General features: G+C 43.1%; 1 pseudogene; it reads right to left on the bottom strand.

Moving 5' to 3' along the window:
* Window positions 1-5,737: 5,737 nt before the first annotated feature.
* On the bottom strand, window positions 5,738-24,568 carry LOC140691923 (nuclear RNA export factor 3-like; annotated as a pseudogene).
* Between the last annotated feature and the right edge of the window lie 925 nt (window positions 24,569-25,493).

Here is a 25,493-nt window from a genome sequence, read left to right as displayed (position 1 = left end):
ATCCTACTTACAGTTTTATAAAACTGCTTTTTTTGGACAAATATCATATTATGAAAGTCAATATAGGCCCATGTAGTAATCAAATGGATGTGGAAATGCTTATGGTCAATTTGGGCATTATAATGACAAGAAGGGTAAATATTTATTGCTGACTTCCTCTGTCCCTACAATGTTGTAAGTGCTAAACCTATACTTGCTTATTTAATCCTCACCACATCCAATAAGGAGGAGCTATGGTTGCCTGACTTTAAGCATCAGGGAACTGGGGCACAGTGAGGGCAGGGCAGGCAAGTCACAAGACTAAGAGATGAACAGATTCCAGGCGGCTGCTGAGCCCCATGTCTAACCAGTGTACGCTAGTGTTTCTCATCCGGTAAGACCCTCAACCTTACTGTTCATCAGGGCACAGCAAACAAACCAAACTAAGGTACATTTTTCCCTGAGGCGCTCCATTTTACTAGGAGGAAATTTAAAACATTGATGATAATCATTTTGGTTAGAATTGGAGGGAAATTATCTTGTTAATATTGAGAAGGGGCTTCCTCAACATCTCACCTCTCTTCCTGTCCATTAAAGATATTACCATTCTAAAGGCTTTCCTGGGGGTGCACTAAGAATGCACTTGCTTTCCTGCCATTTTTTAATACTTGCAAGAGTAATTATTTTATGAGTAATTATTTTAAGAGTAATTATTTAAGAGTATTTATTTTATGTAAAAACAGATAATATAATAAAAAGGGGAAAAAACATTACTCCAAAACATACAACCCAAAGACAGCCACTGAAAGTTTTCATCTGCATTTTATTCTTCAAGAATGCAATATATTCTTTATTATGCAGGCATTTATATATTTATGCATTTTTATATTTATGTATTTGTATGCTTATCTACAAAAAATAAGATCTCATTTTAGTTTTTTTTTTAATTTTTGTGTCACTATAGTGGGTTAACTTATGCCCTGAAAAAGACATGTCCAAACCTCAACCCCTGAATCTGTGATGAGACCTTGTTTGGGAATAAGATCTGTGAACATGTAACTAAGGATCTTCATATAAAATCATCCCAGATTTAAGGTGGGCTCTAAATCCAATGACTAATGTCCTCATAAGAGGAAGGAAAGAATGATTTCACACACAAGGAAGAAGGCCATGTGAAGATAGAGGAAGAGACTGGAGTTAAGCTGCCACAAACCAAGGAAAGCCAGGAGCCACCAGACACTAGAAGAGTCAAGAATGGATTCTCCCCTAGAGTTTTTGGAGGAAGCATGATCCTACTCAACACCTTGATTTCGGCCTTCAGATCTCCAGAATTATGAGAGAATACATTTTTTGACATTTAAACCACAGAGTTTGTGGAGATTTGTTATGTGGTCTTTGGTAGCTAATACACTCTTTAACAACATACCCCAAATGTCATTGTGAATAATTGTCACACTATATCTTATATTTTTCATGCCAATAGGGATAGAAATGCCAATAAAGATATATAAAGTGAAATAAATGTAGATAAAATTTCTTCTTACCAAGTGTGTTTTTAAAAATGTATTGTCACTTTCAGTGCTCACAGTGCCACTATGAGGTAGGTACTGTTACTAATTTCCATCTTATAAAACTGAGGAACAGGGAGGATAAGGATTTGGCCCAGGACTGCACATTTAGGGAGCAGGACAGCTTGGATTTGTACCCAATGCCTCATTCTGCAGAGGCTGGAAAAATTCCAAAGATTTGTTGTTAAGTGACAGGAGCGGTCTGTGCAAGCATGCTTATTGCAGGTGGTCACTAAAAGTAATAATATGTTAATACTTGTACAAAACATCTGGACCTCGTGACAGAAAGGTGGCTTGTGACCTTGGTGAGAGTATGTTCATTGAAACCGTGTGCGCAGAATCGACAATGCAGTGAGATAAGGGGTCTGTGGGAAGGAGGAATGCTAACAGGGAATGCAGAAAACTCTTTCTGGAGCCTTTATTCTGAAGGAGAAGAGGGAGAGAGACACACACACACAGAGACACAGAGAGAAGGAGACCTGTGTCTGCAGGGGCATTAGGCGCCCTAAGAGGGATTTTCTTTAAATCCTTAATGCCATGAAGTTTGAACAAGTTTAAAAGTTAATATGAAGGAGCTATCTTATCTCAGATTTAACCCTTGCATTTTCCTATATGTTCATTTTCCTCCCTTTCTTCTTACCTTCTTATTTCACAATAGAGTTAATGAAACACTTTCAATGGACAGTATGGGTTTTAAGCCAAACAATATATATATATATATATATATATATATATATAGTTATTAGTGAATTAAAAGCTGGACAATTAAGTGTCCAAAAATGCTATTAATTCTTGGATTTTTGTCTCTCACAGATGGCTGAAGTCCTGCTGTGACATGGCTGGATGATGCATAATCTGAGGACCCGTGCACTGGTGACTGTGGGTCGGATCCAGAACTTTCCTCTTAATATATTAACATACCAAACAGTCCAGGAGCAGCAGTTAGGCAAACACCACACCTTGCTGCCCTGGTGCCATCTCTCACTGAGCTCACCAGGTGAGGCAAAGACAAACATGTCTTCCCAGCGTGGGGAACTGGATTAGGATCTGCTCAGAGGCACGATGTTGGGCAGCTCTTATGAGCTTCTAATCACCCCAGAAACTAGACATCTTTCTGTTCTTAAGACTTTGAACTCAAGGCATATCAGAGAAGCATTTGATTCCTTCATAAATATCTCTATCTTCTCTTTAGGAAAAACAGTGAGAAATGACTTTCCACAATGCCTGCCTTAGCCCTGAGGCTCAGCCAGCCCCTACTGCTGAGTATTAACTTTTAAAGAGCCCCTAAAGTCCCACCACATGCCTTATACTTTCAGCAGGTGTTCTCATTTTCCCCTCGGGATGGCTGTTTGACGAAAGTGTCTTGAATCCCGTTTCATAAACAAGAAAGCACAGGCTCACAGAACCGACACTACCTCTCCAGATAAGTGGCAGGACCTGAATGAAGTAACATTCCTCGCCCTCCCTAGAGAGCACAGAGCAGCCTCCCTTTTCAAAAATGGGCTCCCAAGGCTTAAGAAATGAGCCTCTTACACTCCCTTGATATTGTGGTCCCATGGGCACTCACACAAAAGTCCCTCTTGATGATGAGTACATGCATTCTTCTCTTTATAAGCATTCATTATATTCAGTTTTATAGGAGAACAAAGTAGATTTTAAAAATTGAATTGACTCTGTGTGTGTGTGTGTGTCTCTTTCTGTTTCCTATAGCTTGTAAACTCCATGTCACAAGTATACCTATATCTTCAGATAAGACTGGGGCTTTATTCCTATCTCAGATTTAGATGTGCCAGAAAATGGTGGATACAGAGAAATTGCTGCCAGTAAGTGAAAAATTCCGGAAAATTCTGGCTAAAGCCCAGATTCCAAACTTCCTCCTCACTCTGCCAAGCTCCCTGGTTTGAGCCTCAGAGCTGCAATCCTGGCTCTGGCCAGCAGGTGGCTTCCGTCTCCATTTTTCTTTGTCAAAGAAAATGAGTACATTATGCCAAAAATTAGAAAAGTTTTGGAATGTTTTGTTTACTAAGACACTAATTATGTTCGCAAAATGTGAATGTGTTAGTAAATCAGTTCCATCTGCTGAACATCGAGTTCATTGATGTATCTCTTCCCTCATCAGCGTAGGTTGAAGTGTCCACACTGCAGAGGGGTCCTTCTCAGAGAGCAGGATGTTCACCCTCCATCTTCCCACCCCTGTTGAGTCTGTCCAGACCTTCTCCTATCCTCTGTCTGTCATACCCTGTCCATGACACTGGACACAGCTGCCCAGACCCCGCTCTGGCACCTCATTCTCTCTGTCACCTCCCACCAGTCCTGCATAGCCCTTCAACAGCAAACCACCGCCAAGGCGCTGCTGCCACCTGATGTTTCATCGTCATCGCATGCAGGATCAGGAGTATATGTTTTTACAGTCTTCTTTGACACCTAATACGTTTTTCATACAGAATTAGAACCATTCTGTACATAGGTTCACAGGCTGGATTTTGTGAAAAGTGATGGTATTTTTTAGTTCTTAATAACGGCCTTCTTAGAGAAATTTGACGATGGCGGCACGTTGGTGCCACCTCGTGACAGTAGTCTGAACTGCAGCTTGAACATCACAGCCTGAAGGTCGGGAGGGGCTGTGGCTAAAACCCAGAGCTTTCCGGAAGTCTGCGTGGAAAGGGAACACTGCCGGCGTTACAGGGATACTGAGGTATCCAGACAGAAAGTCCAGCCTCTTTCTATGTTGAACAGAAAGCTCTATGTGAGTTCAACAAAAGGACTATTTTTATATTTGTTTCCACAAAAAGATCATTTTTATTTTAAGACCTCTAGATAAATATACACCTTTAAAAGCAAAAATGGATCCGTGTCATTTATGACCACTGCAACCTGCTTTGCCACTTATTGTGACCATATTTCCATGTAAATGCGTTAATATAGCATTTTAAATTGATGATTTCATTTATTTGTTTATATCGACCATCATTGTATCAATGCATCACATGGATGTTCCAGAATTCACTTTTCCAGTGCTAGTGAGGTGAATATAGTTCCTTTACCATGTTTTCCATTACAAATAATAATGTACTTACCATTCTTGTTCACATATATGCAGATTCCTTAGTAGGCATTTTTTTGTAAGTTCCTGAACGTGTTCTTTCAAAACCATGAAAATTATATTTTATATGAACACAACATTGGGGAAACTATTACTATTTTATGTTTCCAACAGTGCTGTATGAAAAATTCTTGTTTCTACACACTTTAGAAATAATGTGAATTGTTGCTAATCTGATAGACAATAAATCCTCTCTCCTCATTGCTTTCATTCTCATTTTTGCTGCCAGGCTAGAATTCCATCCTATGGATATGACAGAATCAATTCTCAAAACCCCCTATTATTTGGAATTCGGCGTTTCTTATATTCCCCATTGTCAATGCTGTGTGGCTGGCATTTATGTACTGAAGGGCACAGTTCAGGATACAGTTCGCATGGCTGTTTGCACTGGTGAGCTGAATGTGTCCTCTTTGAGCCCAGCAAAGTGTCTTGTGGGAGTCCTAGAATTCATAACAGAATCTGGTAGATGTATGAATTATCTATGGTGTGTGTGTGAGTGCTGACAACCACATTTCCTTTGTGTCCTTCAACCCCTTCAAGGTGTTGCTTCTCATTTGTTCTCCCTTCCTAAATCCAGGCCCAGAAATGAAGGTAGTGATTTAGCAGGACGGCAATCCTTATAACCAACTCCTATCACCATCCTTAACTACATCCTGAATGTAGTTTGCTTGTTAACTGTGGTCAATGGAAGACCAGGTCAACATCATATTTTCAACATCTTTCTATGGGTAAAATTTACATTCATACATTTTAAATTCATACATTTTAAGAGTACAGTATGATGATTCTTAGTAAGTGCATGCTACCATCACCATAATTGATTTTTAGACATTTCCATGGTTCCCAAAATTTCCATAATGCTTGAAAGCAGTAAATCCTTGCACCCATGCTTAGCTCCAGGCAAACAATGACTTCCTTTCTGTGTCTATGGATTTGCCTATCTTGAACATTTCCTATAAATTGAATCATATATTTGGTCTTTTATGTTTGACTCTATTCACTTAGTATAATGGTTTCAAAGATCACATATGCTGTACATGTATCAGTGCTTCATTCATTTCATAGCGGAATAATATTTTGTTGTACGGATATGCCAAATTTTATTTATGCATTTATCAATTGATAGACATTTGTCTTGTTTCCACTTTTTGGCTGTTATGAATAATGGTGTTATGAACATTTTGTACAAATTTTTGCGTAGACAAATTTTTTTATTTCTCGAGTATGTAACTAGGACTGGAATCACTGGATCATAAGACACCTCAAGGGGTAAGACAACATTACAACTCCAGGTGATTCAACTCCATACTTGGAAAGACCTTGAGGGAAAAAAAAAGAGAAACAGGTAAGACAGAGTCTAGTGAAGCGACCCTAAAAATTGTTATCCTGCTGTAGACCTATTTGTAAAATCCCTTTCAATGATGCAAAAGTGTAAGATACATTGAGAAATTTTATATTTCATTTGAAAGCCCACTGTCTGTAGCACACACTTCCCCATTATCTGACTTGATTGCCATGGTAAGTATTTTACAGTTCTAGATTTCAGGTAACTGATAGCATCAGTTGGCAAGGTAATCCTTGTCTGGGGACAAGCAAATTAATTTTGTCTTGGGAAGGGAAAACTTTGTCTCCATTTGACCTGCATTTCAACCCTCATGGTGTACAATGTGCCAAAAAGGTAGCTGTTGACTTTGGCAAGCTAAATTTTAGTGGAGGAGTCGGGGGACTTCCTCATTAGAGAAGGGATGAAGACTGAGTTGGAGGGAAGGTCAGGGGATGTGAATTGAGTTCCAAGAATTCATTGCAAGTATTTGGTTGTAAAGCGCAAGAAAAAATATATATATACATATATAAAGAGGACAGTAACAAGAGATGTGGACCGAAGTCCATGGCATTAAATGATATTCTAAAATCATCAATTATAAGAGACTTGAGCAGGTTGAAATCTTAATGGGAAGGAGCCATCGCTTCTTAGATTTAACATCTGAACTTACCACACGAGCCTTCCCATACTTTTCTTCCTTGTTTCCATTCTGGAGAAGCCTGAAACTTACCAAAGGGATAGTGTAGACTTTCTTCTTAATGCCTGTTAGATGTATGAATATATGACTGGATGGATACAAGATGTGTCACACATGAGCTGGGAATTTGAGGATTTTTATCTCCAAGTGTAGAGCTCCTCATGCAGATGACTGAAACTCATGGTGTTGAGTGGGTGAGAGGATGCAGCTTCTCAGAACTCTGCAGCTGATGGCTGCAAGATGGGAGCTCCCAACATCAGTGGTTAGAAGTGGATTTAGGCAGACCAACACACCTTACATCCTGGAGGGATCCACCCCTGATCTGAGCAGGTGAGTTCACAGACAGGCTTGTCTTCCATCTCACGGTCTGCTTGGAAGTGTGTGGTCCAGCTCTTGTGCCATTTGGAAAGACTCAAGAACGAGCAGATCCTACTCCTCACCATATGTATCAGAGAGATACTGGTAATCCTTCAGGTATATACAATGTCATTAGGAGCCCCCCAAGTCCACACACACACACACACACACACACACATATACACACACAAAACACCTGGAGACCACATGTAGGTAGCAGCCCTTGGAGAACGTGCCGGCTCATGTGGTCATCACACACTGTTAGGATGCAAATGTCACTAGACCTTTTTGCATTAATAACTAATGACAATGATTAGCAGGACATTTTTGCATACTAAGAATATTTTAAAATAACCTTATTATCCAACTAAGTATGATAACAATAAAATAATTTCTAATTTCATGTTTTTCAAGCGTAACAATAAAACTATTGAGAATTCCCAGTGTGCGTGTGCATATGGGGAATCCTACAAAGCCTGATTTTGCTGGAGAGGATTTCCATTAGTAGAACATTTTTACAGGTTGATTTATCAGTATGCATCAAAGAATCCAGGCGCCTTTGATCTCCATGCATTTGGAGACTGCTCCTTCAATTTGTCATCAACAGCATAACACCTGTCCCTCTATTAGACAGAGCATATTCCTTATGTTGTCTGGGAATTGACTTTCAAAAACAAATGACCTAAACATGTTCTCTCCCTCTCTTTTTTTTTAACAGAATAGGAAATTGACGACGATGTTCACTGACTTGCAGAAATACAGGCAGGACTAACAGCTTGGTATCAGAAGCGAAGATACAGATTTCAGTAGTGACACCGTAGGTCAGCGGAAAAGCAAGACTTACTTGATTACAGTGTGATGTGCAGCTGAGCATCATGCAGTTTGCACTTGGACATATAGGGTGTCAGTCTCTGCTTTTCCACTTAAGAGGAGGATGAACCCCAGCCAGGTGACTTAACCTCTGTACCTTATTGTTTCTCTAGCTACAAAATGATGTGGAGATGTATCCTCTACCCCCCCAAGAAATGTTGTGGAAAATACATGAGATAGAAAAATGCATTCATTCACAAAAGGTTAAGTCCCCGTGGTTTTCTGGGTCAGAGGCCCTGTCCTAATATATCATGTTTAAGTTCCAACCACCTTAAGACCATCCACAAATGGCTGTTCAAGTGCAAAGTAATGCAAGGACTTATGCCTACTGAATTCATTCAACACAGAGTATGAAAATATCTGTAGTGCAGATTGGAAAGTAATTACTTAGAAATAATTTGTCCCTCCATCCCACCTAAGGTCTCAAAAGTGCTTTCCCGGATGGGATCTCATTAGCTTGTACATCTGAGAGGTTTTATCCAAAAACTGTCCAGCACAGGGGAAATGACTCTCCTAAGTACCTGTGATGTGCCTGGCCACCAGAGATTTATTGCAGTGGTCTTTTGCAAAGCCTATTCTTGCTGGGTTACATTACACACACGTTAGTCTTAAGAAATTAACACAGAAGATAAAAAGTGGGATAGGAAAGTATATGAAATAATGGGAAACAGACTAATAGTTTTCTTTTGCATACCCAATGGAAGTGGTCCAGTCATTGTTTTCCTTTTTCCATAAATTATCTGAGAAATGACTCCAGCACAAAGAAATGACACTGAAGTGAATATATAATGAAAACTTATACACTTCCCTTCCATTTAATATTTCCACATTATTGTCTTATAACCATGCTATTTGAGAATCTCTTTTAAAGAAAGGTCAGGTATAGAATAAGAAGATGACTCATATCTATTGAGTACTACATGTATCATATGCTGGATTGACTTGAAATACTTTGTTCCTGCCAGTAATTGTCTAATATGGATAAAACTGGCCCCATTTTATAACTGAAGAAAGGCAAACTCAGAAATATTATAACGCAGCCATCATAAAATTTCCCATCTACTTCTCCCATCATGTTTTGCAGCCTCTATTGATCACTGCCTAGAGCGACATTTCATTGAAGATTGCAAAAGTATGATATACTAATTCTTCAATTTCTTCTGCATGTATTAGCTGAAATTATTTTATAAAAGAATCTTCACCTCATCAACTCTTAGGTTATGCATAGGTATAACATGCACAGGAAAGGTAGGGTGAATATACAATTTTTTTGCAATATTTCCACTTTCTAAAATGAATTGTTCCCTAGGATTCTCAAAGGTGGACAATGAGTTGATTTTGTTGGCTTTTTTTGTGTCATCATCAGCTCACAGATGTTTCTATTGTTGACATGTTTTAGTGCACTGTAGTCACTAAAGTTTTTGTTGTTCAAATTGTTCTATCTTTGGCCACTGGGAGCCCCTCAGGTTATGAGTCTTTTTAACATACTTTCTGGTATGAAAGTTCAGTCCAGACTCAACTGGTACAATCCTTAACAAGACCAGAAATCAGGCATTTCTCCAAGGAAGCCTGGTTACTCTTAGTGGGAAATGTGTTTAGAGAATTCAATCTAGGGACTGTAGTTGCCAGTTACTATTGGGTTGCTCATTGTTTCTTGACCTTCTCAGTGCATGGAGCCAATAAATCTATATTTTTAAGAGAATGTACATCATTGGCTTGCATCCTGGGCTTCTCCTCTATTCCTTTATAGGTAAGCATTTTTATCATCTTGTTTTAACCACTTTTTAAAAATATAACATGTATTTTAGTTTGCTCTCCTTTTCATAGGTAAAAGTTGTCATATTCTACACCAATGCTTTCCAACAGAAATTTCTGTGGAGATGGAAATGTTCTGTATCTGTACTGTCCATCACAGGAGTCATTAGCTGCCTGAATGCTTTTTCAGGAACTGAACATCTAGCACCTAAAATGCGGCAACTGTGACTGAGTAACTGATTTTTAAATTTCATGTCATTTAATATAGATACTTGAGGCCAGTGGCTACCATATCGGACAGCAGTAGCGCTACACACTTTTCTGCACCTGCCTTTTTTCACTGAACAATATACCCTGGAGATGACACCATAGCAGTACAGAGAGGGAGTCTTCATTGCTTTTCATAGCTACATTTTCCTCTCAGATGCAGATGGACCATAGCTTATTCAACAAGCCCCCTATTGGTGGATGTGTCTTTGTCTCTTGTCTTCTGCTATATGAATTGTTCTGGCAGGAATGGCTTTCTGTTTATGACTTTTTGTCTCCACATTGTCTCTTTGGGATAGATTCTTGGAAGAGATATTGTTGGTTCCAACAGTAAGTATCCCGGTTATTTTATAAAACAATATCAAATCCCCTGGCTAGGAGTTGTACCATGTTACATTACCACCAGCAAGGTGACTGTCTGTTTCCTCACAGATTATGTAAATGGTAAGAGGCATCTCAGGTTTTTTTTCTTTGCATCTCTTATCAAATGTTAGGTTTAGCAGGGTTTTTTATATGTTTAAGGAACATTTTTCAGTAAAATGTATCTTTGTATCTAGTGTCCTTTCTCCTTCAGAATGTTCTAATTTGTTTTTCCTTTTTCATAACCTTTCTACTACAAGGTATATAACCTTTGTCTGTGACATAAGTTGTATGCTTCCCAATTTGTAATTTTTAATTTTACCTTGCTTATGGGTTTTTTTTGCCATGCAGTTTTTAATGAAATCAGATTGTTTCTGGATTTGAAGTCATATTTAGAAAAATTTCTCTACTACTAATTAATAGAGGAATTTACCGTGGGTGCACATTTGTGGACAGGAGAGAAAGGAATTATATTAGAGTGTCAGGTGTAAAAGGAAACCAGAGAAGAGGTGAGTAGCATGTAAGAAATCTGAAAACCATTTCACTAAGTGAAGAGAATCAGATGTTTGGACCAGAGTCTTGGTCTTGTGTTTGTCTTGATAGCTCAATACCTCTTTTCTGCCTCCTCTGGTTATTGACCCAGGCTCCCCTAACAAGTAGAGAAGTTCTTACAGGAAGCAAAAACCCCATGTCACCTCAAATGGACCTGTCAGGTGACTGAATGGATAGAACCACCCTCTTAGAGATAAAACAGATACAGAACCAAATCCGAAATGCACCACTCCGATAGAGCAAAGGACCAAAGAGAAAGCAAAACCTCTAGCTCAAGCCCATGAGAAGAAGCAAGACTGAAACCAACACTGTTTGCCTGGTCCTTTGCTCTCTGTGAGTGAGGTCTGTCAGGAGAAGGTAATAGGCTGTTAGTCCTGTGTAAGAGGGTGGGGGTGTGAGTTAAAGGTGCCACAGTTTCCCAAGCTACAACCTCTCCCACTCAGCTGCATCATCTCCTGTTTTGATGCTGGATGCCATGATCCAGCGTCAGGCTTGGACTGACCTTGCTTGGAATAGAGTCTGAGTTCATACCCCATGGAGTGGGCACTAACATCCATCTTGCTTCCTGTGGGCACTTCCAGTTATGCAGGTCTGGAGGTGAAGAGAGGGGAGGTTGGGATGCAGATAAGGAATTGGACTGACAGTGCCTGGCACACAGTACATACACAAGACACATGAATAAGTTAAGGAGAAGCTGGATGGAAACCACACAGATGTCCTTTTAGTCTTTTTATACACATCTGAATTTTTCAAGGAAAGTTAAGACCTTTGAGGAAACTTTTTGCTTCTGTTCATAAAAATGATGTCTTTTTGGGGCGGGGGGGGTGGGTAGCGGTGCGGGCAGAAAGAAAAATCTGTAGAAAATGGAGAGCGTTGCCACCTGGTGACCATTGTCAGAACTGCAGGTGTGAAAGTGAACTGGGGCCTTGGCAAAGCGTGGAGGATAGAAAGGGCTGTGGTGTTGGTGGGGAGCAAGGTAGCTGAATGGATTCCAGCTATGGGCCAAGATGTCTAGACTTCACACACTGGCAGTAATCCTTCTGAATTCGTGCAGAATCTTCAAGTCCTGGGACTGGAAATCCAGCCCCTAAGTGAACTCAGTAGAAAGCTGCATGAGTTCGTTTAGGAATGACTGGTGTGAGTTAGCTTATGAATAACTGATGTGAAAAAGTTTGAGACAAAGAAACATACACAAACACACACACACAGAAAACTGTCAAATAAATTGTCTTGATCTGTTTCACATAAAATAGATAAACAACAAGGATTTACTATATAGCACAGGGAATTATATTCAATATCTTGTAATAACCTATAGCGGAAAATAATACAAATGTGTATATATATATATATATATATATATATGTATATATGTATATGTATATATGTATGTGTATATATATATATATATATATATATATATATATATATATATATATACACATTCTGACCCAAAAGGCCCTCTCCCTAACCTCTGCTTCTATATGACTGTACTTCTGTGTTAGGACAGAGGCCAGCACAGGGGAAGGGACTCAGTTATATATATATATATATATATATCTGAATCACTTTTCTGTACACCTGAAATTAACACAGTATTGTAAATCAACTATACTTCAATTTAAAAAATGCAAAAAAATCTGTTTCTGGTCATTGATAAATACATACTGGTCTTGAATAAAGTTTAGGATTAAAGGAGATAAAACGTAAAAGCCTTTTCATATAGTAGTTGTGTACATGTCAATATCCCACCATTCAGGTTCTCTTTCCAAAGGGCAACAGCTTGAGCTGCTTCCTGGTTCTAGTTCAGCATCTCAGGAGTCAGTCCATCTGTGTGGCCCCCACACCCAGGCCTCTTGGCCCATGGGGCAGGGTTTCATCCCCAACATCATCTTCATGCCCAGTGGGGAGCATGACACAGCCCACATTCCACATCAGGCAAGTTTTCCACTATCAGTCTTTAAACCCTAGAAGTGTGTCATCCAAATGGGAGCTGCTGATTGGCCTGTGTAGAGGGCAAAGGGTAGACATTTGACCCTGGAAAATTTACTTACTCTGTGAGTCTGAGATTGGCCTCTGTAAATGAGACTAAGGGTACCTACTTCTAGATTTGTTGTAAGAAGAAAAGGAAAAAACCTCAAAGAATATCTGGCATGCGGAATATCTAGGACTTTGGGATATATTACTCCCAGCCCACCTTGCCTCTTTTGGTCTATAAAATAGAAAATTTGAAACGGCATCTGGAAATGCAGCAGCAGGAAGTGAACTTTGATTCCATCTCGTCATTTCTTTTTACCACATGCTTTCCTGTCTCCTTTTTTTCATTCTAGTTTGACCAGAAGTAATTTTTTATTGAGACCCAGGGAGAAGAATTAGTACAGAAGAGCAAAGAATAGGAACAGGTCAGCTAGACAGAACATGGGAGTCATCAAACCTGTATCCAGTTCCAGACCCATCAACTGAGCAAAGGACCTGGGCTGAGTCCCTTCCCTTGTGCTGGCCTCTGTCTGTCTTAACACAGAAGTACAGTCAATATAGAAGCAGAGGTTAGGAGCAGGGCCTTTTGGGTCAGAAGACCAGGATTTGATGCTAGAACTATTACTTGCTGGTTGACCGATCTTGAGCAAGTAACTTATCCATGTGTGTGCTATAATTGTTGGTATCTTTTATTACTGTTATTGTGGGGGTTTTGGCTTTATTAGTATTATTATTATTAATCCTACCACTCAGTCAAAATGTGAATGGTAGGAGTGGTGATTAGCACAAAGTTAGGGATGAACCCACCTGAGGGTGAAGAAATACAGGAAGAGAATAGAGGTGAAGTAAGCAGACAAGCACTGGGCTCTCTCTGGGTGCCAGGCCCTGTGCTGATCCTGTCATGATCCAGGGAAGGTTCTTACCAAGAGCACTCGGCTGCAGACAGCAAGGACCTGGGACGGCTCAGGAAGTCCAGGGCTGAACGACTATGCCCTTATCAGCTTCCTTTTCGCTGAAGGCAGCCAGAGTTGCCCCTTCATTTAGGCTCACCTCCCTGATCTTTGCTCTGGGTATCGGAAAAGGTCCCTCTGTGGAACCTTCCAGACATGACCCTGAAGGGCTTTCCTCCTACAATGACACTGTATCTTCCCCAATCCCCAAAAGTTCTCCTGCACACAGGAGAAGGGGGACTCTGAGGTAAAGGAAAAAATGCCTGCCTCTCCGAGGTATGTCATCTCCACATTTTTACCTGACATATTGTACTTCTATAAGTAATGACTTTATAAATTTCCTATACAAAGTCTGTCTCACACACACACACACACACGTTGTCAGCTCCGTTGTGATTCTATTTCATCTCCCCATGAAACTGAACACAGTGAATGCTTTTCCAAGGGAATGAATGGACGTGCCCATGTACGTGCACTATGATCTTAATCATCAAGAGGGGCTTTCTGAGTGCGTACCTGAGAGGCCTCGATATCAGAGGAGAGCAAATGACCACTTTTCCAGCCCTGGAAGCCCATCTTCTAAAAGGAAGGCTGCTCTGTGTCCTCCAGAGAGGGCGAGGGATAGAACCTCATCCCATCCTGCCACTCATCCAGAGAGGTGACTGAGGCTCTGTCAGATTGACTTGGGCATCTGTGACATGGGACTCACAAAACCTTCATCACAGAGAGTCCTGAGGGGTGACTGAGAAAGCCTGGCCAAAGTATATGGCATGTGGTGGGATTTCATTGCCTTCTAAATGTTGGGACACAGAAATAGAAGCTGCCTGAGCCTCAGGACTAAGACAGGCAATGTGAAAAGTCACTCCTCACTGTTTCTCCTAATGAGAGGACAGATATCTTTATGAAGGAAACAAATATCTCTCTGATATGCCTTGAGTTCAAAGTTTTGGAGTCAGAAGGATCTCTAGGTTCTTGGGAGGCTCAGAAGCTCATAAGAGCTGCCCAACAATGTGCCTCTGAGCAGATCCTAATCCAGTTCCCCATGCTGGGAAGACAGGCTTGCCTTTGACTCACCTGGTGAGCTCAGTGAGAGATGGCACCAGGGCAGCAAAGCGTGGTGTTTGCCTAACTGCTGCTCCTGGACTGTTTGGTATGTTAATATATTTATAGGGAAATTCTGGATCCGACCCACAGTCACCAGTGCACGGGTCCTCAGATCATGCATCATCCAGCCATGTCACAGCAGGACTTCAGCCATCTGCTGCCTCCGTGAGAGGCAAAAATCCAAGAATTACTAGCATTTTTGGACACTTAATTGTCCATTTTCTTAATCACTAATAACCAAATATATATTTGATTTTAAATGTATGTAATTCCATTAGAGGTGTCTCATTAACTCTCTAGTAGAAATAAGAAGGTAAAAAGAGAAAGGAATGTATAGGCAAATTCAGGGAGTTAAAAATGAGATGAGATGGCCCCTTCACATTAGCTTGTACACTTGCTCAACTTTAAAGGCACTGAAGAGTTAAAAGTCCCTAATTGGACCCCTCTTCCCCATTCAGCCACAAGCCTCTTTCTCTTTGCCTCTGTCTGTTTCCTTCTCTCTCTCTTTCTTTCTCTCTCTCCCTCTCTCTCTCTCTCTGTCTCTCACTGTCTCTCTCTCATTATGAGAGCTAGTTTTCTGTAGATAAATATACAAATATAAATACATGCATAAATATGTAAACACCTGCATAAGCAAAGTTCCAGAATATAATAAAGATGAAAACATTCAAGGGTTATCTTTGGGTGATTGATGATGATTCCCCCCTCCACGTTTACTGTGATATATAGAGTGGAATGAACCTCATACACAGTGTATCAGGAACACCCAGCTGTCTGTTAATAAAGGGTCAGGGTCCATGAAATTCATAAAAGTAACACCTGCCAGCTCAAAACAACTAGGTGGCTTAATATGTACAGAGATCGAAATGATCAGAGTAAAATGACTGAAATAAACGAGGAAAATGAATTGTATTCAACTTCCCATTAATCATTCCTTTGCTCTTCCCAGCTCCCTCCTATCCCCATGCAAACCCAGCACTCACTTCTGAGACCACTGGAGGTTCATCCCACAGTAGGTGGAGAACGTGCACACCATTTCCCGCTGCTCTGGGGAGAAGATGAGTGTGAAGCTGGCAGAGGTAGCAGGAATTGGGATAGAGAATGAAGATTCTGAGGCTCACTGGGGGAGGCATCCCTCACAAACAGCTCGTCGTTCACGATGCACAGACTGGAGGAAAAATGGGCCCTCAACAGCTGGACAGATGGACCACCCCACACCCCCAACAACAATCCTGCTCCCACTGCCACTCAGCAACCAGATTCCTTCCACCCTCCTCCTGTGTGTGTCCCCCAGGTTCCTTGGCTGGTACCTATGCCCCTCCCACAAGCCCACCTTTGGGGAGATTATCCACCGTCTTCATGACATTAGGACGTTTACCTGCAACTCAGGGACAGTTTCACGTTTACCCTTTACAACAGCCCAAGGAGTGGACAATCTGAAATCTACTGTCATAGGAAGACACCGAGTCGCACAGAGGCCACGTGACTTGACCAAGGCCACACAGCCAATGAGTGTTGGGACCAGGGAGAGAAGCCACATTCCAGTTCCAGAGCCCATGCCCTTCTTAACCACTAGGCTAGACTGCTCCTTGGATCTACCTGCTGGCTTTCCACAGTATTGAGAAAACCTAAGGTGGGCACCATCACATTCCCACACCCCTGAGCCCAGGCTGGGACGGGGGTTCCCACCCACCACACAGCACTCACCTGGAATGGCTGGCAGGGATAGCGATGAAGGTCCGGGTGAAGGCACGAACAGAACCCTGAGACCTTCCTTCCACTTCAACGACAAACAACAAACTTCAGTACCCCCGAGAGCCCCACCTGCTTCACACGCTCACACAGGGGTCTGCAGACAGAGTCTGACTGGAAACTCATGCTGAGGGGACAGGTGCTCACTGGGCGCCAGGGTGTCGGGAATGTGGAGGGCAGCTATAGGAGCAACCTGCTGCCGGTGGCAGGACCTCTACTGTGCGCGGGCCCGTGACAACCACTTCACCAGTTCATTGATGCATTTGTCACTGCTGCCCAAGACATGGATGCTAATACCTCATTCTGCAAATGAGGAAACTGAGAGGTTAAGTAATGGTCCCCGGATCTCATAGGAAGGCTCTGGGATGAGAGCCATCAAACTCCACAGCCTGTGTCCCTAACGCCCAGGGTGTGCGGGGCAGACAGGCATGAACGCAGGTCAGACCTGGGTCCTTTGTGGGAAGAGCGAGGGCTGGAGAACACAGAGGGGCCGGGAAGAGAAGGGGAGGGATCGGGGTGGCTGGGAGGGTGCTGAGAGGGAGCCCGGCCAGGGGGACGGAGCAGTGGGGCATCTGGGGACGGGGGGTCTACACACACTCACCTTCCTTGAACACCCCGTTGACAGAGAAGCAGAGCATTGTGTCCTGAAAAGGAAGAGCCCAGGCGCTCAGTCACCACCTAAACCTCCTACCCACCTGCAGCAACTGGTCCTGCCCAAGATGGAAGCAGATGCTCACCGTGTGGAGCCACATGTCCACCACGAAGGAGCTGAGGTCATGCTGAGTTTTGGGCAACAGGCAGAGGGAGTGCACAATGTCACGTTTTGTGTGTTTCAGCAGCTGGACCCGCAGGTCTGTGGGGGGAGGAGAAGCGAGGGAAGGTCAGGGGCTGCCACGCCCTGGGCCCTAGGACTGACCCCTTCCCGCCCACTTTCCCGCCCCGCCTCCTCATCACACACTCACAGGGGTCCTTGAGCTTCTTCATATTCCTACTGTCCTTGACGTACTCCCACAAGCTGCTCCTGGGAGAAAAAGAGAAGCAGGGGGAGGTGGGCGGCCCAGTGTGGGGGTTTGCAGGAGCTGCCCTGCGTCTGCTGGGGAGCCACACGGCCCAGGATCACACTGTGAGCTGTGATACTCACGGGGCTGGGTCCTCGGGGTTGAAGGGAATGGTCAGGGAGAAGCAGGCCTCGTCATGATAAGCACCCAGGAGATCCTGTCGGTCTCCAGAGTCGTGGATCAAGTAATACCTGTCGGGGAGCCATGAGCACAGTCTGTCTCTGTGGTCCGGACCTCAAATGAGACTTGGAAACTCCCGTGAGCAGAGCTGAGCTTGGGTGGCCTCAGCTGTCCCAGCCCTCCCCTTCCTCAGGTTGCCAGCAGTACTCACTGCTGCAGGAATTGCAGGATCAGACTCTTCAGCTGATCAGATCCTTCACTGCTTTCCTGGAATCAAAACAGTCCTCAGCACCAGGGCTGATACCCTCTCCTCACGCACCTCCCAAAGCCCTGCTTGATTCTCCGTGCTCACCTTGCAGGCTGGTAAGCTCTTACGGGTGTCCACACCTAACTTAGCTGGTGGGGGTGTCTCCTGGTCATCCTGCGGGAGGGAAGAGGAAGTCAGTGGTGCAGACCAAGAGGCACTTCTGGATGGTCAAGGAAAAGGACGGGCCCAGGAGGGTGAGGGTCAGAGGTCAACTGTGGAAGGGCCCTGGAAAATCTGAGGGCAGGACTACACTTCGGGTCATCACCACGAGGTCCCTGAAGGCTGTGGCAGACGTGGTCGAAGAAGACCCAGAGCTGTTGTGAGCTTCCCACAGAGGCTGTACCCTCCCTCTGCCCCCAGAACGTTTAAGGGCCACATTCAAAAATCGAACTCAGGCAAGACCTAAAGGGTTCAGAGTAGTTTGTGGGCGGTGTCAGTGTCAGTTAGAGGAGTCAGTGATTGAGGAATACACTTACCAAGCGTAATAACTTGGGGAACAATTCCAGGATGGAGCTGCCAAGATGAAAAGTCAGTGAAACTACAAAGCGGTCTCTTCTCGTGGGAGCAAGTACACTTACACCAGACACAGTCCAGTGTGTCCACCTACACTCCCCGGCCCTGGGCACCTTCCACATGGACTGATGGATGCACCAGAAGAGTGTTCCCTACCTGCCTGCCTCCCTCCATCCCTCTCCTTCCACTCCTTCCCTCCTGGGTACCTCCCACCTAGACTGTCCTGACTCTGTTCTCCTGGTGCCACAAGAAGCAACCATGAATAAGGCTTCTTTCCCCGTCTTACTTTCTGCAGGTCCCCACTGAAGGTTTCGGAGACTAAAGGGAATGGGTTTGGAGTCAGGGGCTCTGCTACCTCACTGGGGGTCCAGCATTCTGCCAAGACTAGGACACCCCCCCCAGGGACAGCCCCGGATGCTGGAGAAAGGACATGAGTGAGGCAGGTAAGAAAGTGGAGGGGGATTAAGACAGAAAATGAGTGAAGGATGAAGAAGAGAAGACAGAGACATAGGGGCATAGAGACAAGGGAGAGAGAGAAAGCAAAGTGAAGGGAAGGGAAAGAACCTCTCCAATGGTTTGGAGGTGGATCAGGGAAGAAGAGAGAAGAAGGGGAACTGGCTCGTCCCAGGGACCTGTGGTGGAAATGGAAACTATGCATATGTTGGGCTGGGGGCCTCCTGGATGCCATATGAACCTTTGTCACCTATGTGACACAGAGAGGATAGCATAGGGCCTGTGGCCCTCTGAGAGGACCAAGACTGCTGCTTTTTGCAAACAGGCACTGTCAGGAATAGTTCAGGTGACAGAGGGTACATCTGACCTTATGTTGGTTGACTTATCAGGAAGGGTGGTGCACAGAGGGTTTTTATCTGCACACATTCCATCTTGTTCCAGCCTCTGGCCCTTGCCCAACTCCCCTGAAGACTTTGCCTGTAATTATGTAGAGAAACCACACGAACCAGAGAAAGAGAGCCAGGATGGTACTGCACCCCCAGTCGTCCCTTCCTTTTCCAACAAATTCACTTCGCTTCCTCTGTCACCTTCCCATGAGCCCTCCCATCTCCTCTTCAAAGAGGGATCTGGGTACCACACCTCACCTCACTACTGGAGACGTTCAAATTCTTGATGTCAGAAGCATTCTGTGTAGCATCAGACAGGCCACCCAGCTGGCAGAGTCTCTTGTTGCTCAAATCCAAGGACAAAATCTATGATGGAGAAAGAGAGTGAGGACCCCAACAGGGGATGTTTGAGGCCAATCTGCCTCTTCTGCCTAATCTGTCCCACCCTCACCATCAGTCCCAACATTGGGCCTAAGTCCTCACCTTGGGCATGTTCTCTCCACGGATCTGCAGAGGGGCAGGCATGCGATATCTCGGATTCCGTGGCATTTCAACATTACAGGTCATCAAGCCTCCAGGAAGCCAACAGGAGGGAAACAGAAAGCTGAGAGGGTCCTGCCTGCACCAACCCCTCCCAGAGTTACGATCCCGAAGGTCTTTCTCAGGCAGACCCCTCTGCCCTCACCTGCCCTGGGATTACTGCTATAGCCATACCAGATCCAAAGCAGAGTCTCTGGCTGTTAAGAAATGCCTGGGAGGCATCAAACAGTTTGTTCATGGTCAGCTGCAGAGTTAAAGACGGGGTTCAGTGGCTCTGAGTCTGAGGTGTTGATCGGGGAGCAATAGGTGGATCTGGCTGTGGGGCAGAACTTGTGTTGAGTCTGCATTACCTTTATCTGCTCCACCTTTTCTGACTGCAGCTCCTTCTGCATAGAATACGGTGCATCACAGGGGTCAACAAAGACAGATATCTGCAGGGAGCATAAGAGGGGCTGGGTAAGCACCAGAAATCTGAGCCTTGGGATCAAGCAAGACCATGCCCCTGCCCTGCCCTCTTGCTCCCAGGTGCCCTTGACACATACCCTTTCATTGTTCTCAGTGCAAATCTTGCCACTGACATTCTTCAGAGCAAAGGCAACGTTGGCATTCTCAACAAAGAACTGGGCCTGCATTTGCTTATAATGAAACTACGGGGAGTGACAAGAGAAAGACAATATGAGACCAGAGTCATTTCTCATCTGGACCATCCATCTACCCCGTTTCCTCTCATTGGCCTCGACGTCCTCTCTTACTTCAACTGGAGTGAAGGGGACACTGCAGTACTTCTGAATCAAATTCAGCAGCCACTTCTCCTCATATTTTATGCCAAATGGAATCTGGGGGGCAAAGAGAAAAATGGGAGAGGAAATTGATACAATAGAATATAAGTTTAAGATAAGACCCAACCAGGTCTTCCTTTCAGACTTTTTTTTTTCAAGCTTTAAATAATTTTTTACGCTAGGTCGATATTTGTTATTGTACCACATGTGGATTTTCTAAATATCGTTTCTTCCCCTCAAACACTTTTCTTGAAATAATCAACTTAATATGCTTAACACGTACTTCTTTTTGTAAAGTTCCAAGAGACCCTACCTAAGGCAGACCTGGCCTGCCCCTCTGACAAGGACCCCAGAGACGCAGCCTCCTCCCACACTCAGCCTGAGCCAAACTGAGCTTTGTGGTATGAAGTTGCTCCATCTTGACAGTAGTTTCCTCCTTTGCTTTTAGACAACCTCTCCCATGCTCCCTGCAGTCAGTCTGTTCCCTTCATATTGCTTCTCTGAATCTTCTCTTAGATGGTCTAGGATGTTAACTTCTAATAATAACAAGACACATAACCAACTCCTCTGCCCCAGAAAAGTTCATACCATCTCTACCCGATTCCAACACAACTCCCTCTGTTCACCTTCTTCTACGTATTAGGTCCATTTAGTCAGGACACTCACTGTGATCTTGAACCAGCTTCCCATGGTCTCAGCCCGCCTGCTTCTCTCCATTCTTCTCTCTGGAGGCTTCTGCTCTGTCTCCATGTTAACATGAGCTTGGTCTCCTTCCTGAAAATTGCCTCTCTGATGAGAGGGTGGAATGGCATAGGGAGCACTGTGGGGAAGTGGAGACAAGAAAGGGGTCCATATATGCTCAGAAAGTCTTGTAAACATTTTCCCCAATGATACCAGAGCTACAATAAAGTTTACTTGATCATGAACCTGATCCTGTCATTCCTCACTCTTCCAGGTTGGAGAGAAGAATGACATATTTAACTACAGGGTTTTATTTTTCCTTGGTTGGTCCACATCAGCCATTCTGACTGGTCACTTACTATCTTCCTTGAGTGCTCATGTGAGCATCACTTGTTACTGAATCTTTATCCTGCCGCTGCTGGGAAGTGACTGGTTCAAGCCACTCGTTGCATCTCCTTCGGTGTGTATCCCAGCATCTTACTCTTCTTTGTAAAGGGTTCCCTTGGTCAGTGGGCTCTGAAATTGAGAACAACATATCGATGGTCCCAATATAAGAGTCCTTCGGGAATATCATGCTTAATGAAGAAATATCACTGATTTTTATAATTAAATAGAAGTTCCACTTCTCGGGAGATGAGAGGTGGGGAGCATTCATGGTCAAGAAGAGAACAAGCACAGAAGAAAGGGTTTGGATCTAGAGTTTAATCTGTGATGTTAGTCCCTGCTCTGCCCTGTTCAGACCTGGGTGACCTGGGACAAGTGGTTGTTCATTTTTAACTCTCAAATCTCTCCTCTGCTTGGAGGGGGCAGTAGAATCTACTCTGAAGTCTGTGCTGTGACGGCTCAAGGGTCAGAGGTGATTCACCTGCCTAACGGAAGAATTAGAGAAATGAAAGGTAAGTCTGACAAAAAGATCCAGAATGAAGCCTGAAGAGACATAACTGGAGAATACCAAAGGTGAGGGAAAGAGAATCAAAGGAGATGTAGTGAACATACTTAACACGTGGTTAATGTGAGTCCCAGAAAGGACAGGGAACAGTAGAGAAGAAGTATTAGAAGAGACCTTTTGAGAAATTTCTGAAAGTAACAAGATAGCAAGTCAGCATAACGATATCAGTAGGAGAAGAAATATGCTTCAAGGAAAAACATTCCTAAAGAGAAGACATTCATTTCATCATCATGTAACAAACACTAGGAATATTTGTGACCAGAGGACTCAAACTGAAAAATTATTACAGGTTCTTCTTTGAGCAGAAGAAACAGGATCCCAGGTGTAGGCACACAGATACAGGAAAGAAAGACTAATGATATTTATGAATACATAGGCAAATTTAAATGTGTATTGACTATATAACACAGTGAAAGCAATTTCTTCTGGGAGTTTAAATATATATGTATAGAATTAAAATGCATGACAATAAATTTGGAGAGAGTATATGGAATCAAAGTGTTTCAAGGTCCCTTAAAAGTTTGAGTAGTTTTAAATAACTAATTTACAGTAGATGGAGAAAAAACAAAGGTACATTGAAATCTGAAGGGTAAACACTACCAGAATTGCAAAGAATGTTTAAATATCTATCCACATGAAGTAAGAATTTAATAGTTACAAAATACTAATCATTTCAAAAGAAAGGAAAGGAAAAGGAATTAGGAGAGGTAAAAATTAACATACAGTAATATAGTATATGTAAATCAAATTACACCTATTTTTACTTTGAAAGTTTCAGACTAAGTATTCCAAATAGAAAGATATTATCAGATGGACAAGAAACCTTCCATCAAATGCTGCTTAAAATAAGAGACACATGCAAAATTAAATCATCTAGAAAATTTGAAAATTAAAAAAATCACAAAATGTCTATCTTTTCCACACTAACCTACAGAAAGCTGCTATAACCATATTAGTGAAAGAAAAGGTACACTTAAAAGAAAAAAAATTATGAGAAAGAGAGGTTTCCTTATGATAAAAGATCAATGCAATAGGAAGATATTAATACAAAATTGTAAATTTTTATGCATATCTTAAAACAGAGCCAAAATAGGCAAAGCAAAAACTGACAGAAATAAATCGAGAATGGACAAATCCACAGTCACAGTGGGAAATTTTAAGACAGCTCACTGAGTGACACATAAAATGGCAGACAGAAACTCAGAGGGATATTTTTAAATGTGACTTAAATAAATTAACAAGTGTATTTGACATAGAACAATGCACAATAACAACTATTCATCAAACATTCGAGAATAGATTGTATGCCGGGCAATAAACCAAGCCTTAGGAAGCCTCTGTGGACTAATACAATTTATCCTGACTAGTTACTGTAAGAGTCAATGTAACGGTGGGTTTCCTGCTCCTCCCCCACCTCTAGTACAAATCCCAAAACTGTTAGTTTACACCAACTCCACCCCTCACCTAGGTGACCCTCCCCACTCTCCACACACTAGGCCAGAGAAGATCACATAACTCAGGCCTGTTCTTAACCAGGGACAAAAATTCACCTCACCCGTGACCACTTCCATGGCAGGAATGGGCAGGGTTGGGGGGTGGGTTTGCAGAACCAGCATAAATGTGTCAGAGCCCACTTGGCCCATTTCCTCAAGGGAGTGAAAAGTAGTCAGTCTGGGCCCTCTCCACCCCTTCTCTAAAGGGAGGTGGGTAGGTGGGTGTCTTGCGGGTTTGGGTCGGGGAGGGAACCCAGAACCCCTCGTGCCCTGTGGGGATCAGGACAAGACATCATGCTGACCAACTCACCCATGGCGTGGCCTGAAGGCAGTGACCTGTCACCACTGTCCTCACAGGTTGCTTGTGAAGAGAATCCTTGGGGTCTGGAGCTGGAGGTTTCGAGAATATCAAGGAGGGCTTCCGAGGATGGTGAGAGCAGGCCCCTAACCACCTTGTCAGAACCACACAAGCAAGATACAGTCCTTAGAAGAATTCCCTTTCCCAAGGGAATAGAAAAGAGAGCCCCTGGGGACCAGGGGAGACTTACCTTCCTGTAATTAGTACCCCCTGAGTTTGCTATCAGCCCAACACTCACAGAACTCTTTCCAAATGAACTACGCTTGCAGAGAAGGCAAATTAGAGCCAGGAGGCTTAGGAGATCTTGGAACTTGTGACTACAAACAGAGGGATCTCTTTATACCAACTCTGCATCAGCTACATTACATCGTGTTCCTTCATTCCACAAACCCAGAGAACTTTGAGTGCCAGCTGTAGGATAGACTCTGAATTTGCTACATTACATCTATTCTTTCATGTATTTCTCATGAGGGGTTTGGCTATCAGAATCACCAGTTTTCGTGGGAGCTCACAGCGAAAACAAAATGTTACAATGAATATATGTATGTTCATGTATAACTGAAAAATTGTGCTCTACACTGGAATTTGACACAACATTGTAAAGTGACTATAGCTCAAAAAGTGTTTAAAAAAAAGAATCACCAGTTTTCAAGGCTGATGAGAATTAATGAGGTGTTAGAGCTTGTTTAGGGTCATTCAGATGCTACCTAGAGGAACAGAGACTGGAATTGAGCTTCATGGAATGAGGGTGAATTCTCCAAGCATAGCTTTACTAAATTCTTCATGCAATATGGGGGATTTTCTTAAGTTTGTGCAAAATAACCAAATGTTCTGAAAAGATTCAAATGGCTGGAATTAACTCCAATTCATTCCAATATAAAGGAAATAGCGAACAGAGTTTGGTGGTTCACTGTGGTGACAGTAGAAACTACAAATCATAGCCTTTCTTTTAAACAATAAAATGTGGTCAATGTTGGCAGATATCCCCTAGTGGTTAGAGGCAGAACTGTAGCTCTGAAAGTCTTAGATTAGAGGGCTTTCCAAGGAAAGGAGGAGGGAGGAAACTGAGCTCCAGTTCATGAGCCAGAACGTTCTGGAATTTTCCACTACTTTCTGGAATCTTCCACTCTTTGCTCACCTTCCCTTCCTAGATCTTTATGCTCAGAGAGAGGAAGTCCGATGTCTGAAAGAGGTGAAGAAATATCTGCAAATGAGGGCGTGAACATCAGAGGTAAGGGAAA

This window comes from Vicugna pacos, chromosome X (assembly GCF_048564905.1).
Source record: "Vicugna pacos chromosome X, VicPac4, whole genome shotgun sequence".
Taxonomy (NCBI): Eukaryota; Metazoa; Chordata; class Mammalia; order Artiodactyla; family Camelidae; genus Vicugna; species Vicugna pacos.
The sequence above is the reverse complement of the archived record's forward strand: the minus strand, read 5'-3'. Positions and strand labels throughout refer to the sequence as shown.